This window comes from Manduca sexta, chromosome 25 (assembly GCF_014839805.1).
Source record: "Manduca sexta isolate Smith_Timp_Sample1 chromosome 25, JHU_Msex_v1.0, whole genome shotgun sequence".
NCBI classification, from domain to species: Eukaryota; Metazoa; Arthropoda; class Insecta; order Lepidoptera; family Sphingidae; genus Manduca; species Manduca sexta.
Window position 1 is genome coordinate 13469610 of NC_051139.1, and position 928 is coordinate 13470537.

The following is a 928-nucleotide window of genomic DNA, read 5'->3' on the forward strand; positions in this document are numbered from 1 at the left end:
TATTCTCGTATTTACATTTAATGTTTGTGGACAACTACCCTGAAGTTCTGAAATGAAATTCCCACCATTTTCTGTTCCGGAATAAACATTAGCCTATGTTTATCTAGATCTTGGTTTGCTGTTTGCTTCTGTATCTTAGTCCATTCATTGGCGACTGCGTGATGTGAACAAACATCCAAACATCTCAAAAACTTTGATATTTTTATATCGGTAGGATATTTAGCGTAGCTGTTAAGTCCAGTCAAATATTTCGTAAATTTGAGAACTATTAAAATCTTTTGTTAATTAAATCAAGAACATATTAACAGTTAGCCATCGATATATGTGTACTCCGTACGAGATTTGGCGTTCCGAACATTCACATTCATTCAACTGAATTGAACTGCAGTCCATTTCAAACCGACTTTGGGTGTGGTCATATTTAGCGTAGCTGCGCAGTGGCGCTCATGATATAAGAACTCGAGTCTAAGTGTAAACATAGATTTGAATAAAAATATTAGTCAAATAAGTAAAATTATTTGTTGTTAATGAATAAATAGGTTTTAACGGTGACGTTTTGGTTGTCATTTTGGTTCAGATTTTAACAAATAATGGACGTTCGTGTCTGTAGAATATACATCAATGACTACAACAAAATAAATTATCATCGAGTGCAACTATTCCTATAAATCTACAAAGGTAACCCTACCACATCTGGCAACTCCTTCACATAACCTTTCTAATATATACTTGGGCGAATAATATGCTTAGTTTAAGTTGTCTCATTACGTTTCTCTCTACTTTGGTATAAAATTATTACATATATTTCAAATTCAAAGGTATCTTTACTTTGAACTTATACCTTATTTTGACCGTTAATAAACTACCTTCGCTTCGAAACTCGTTATCAGTATGAGATTCTTCTTAATTTATAATAACGTGACTTTAA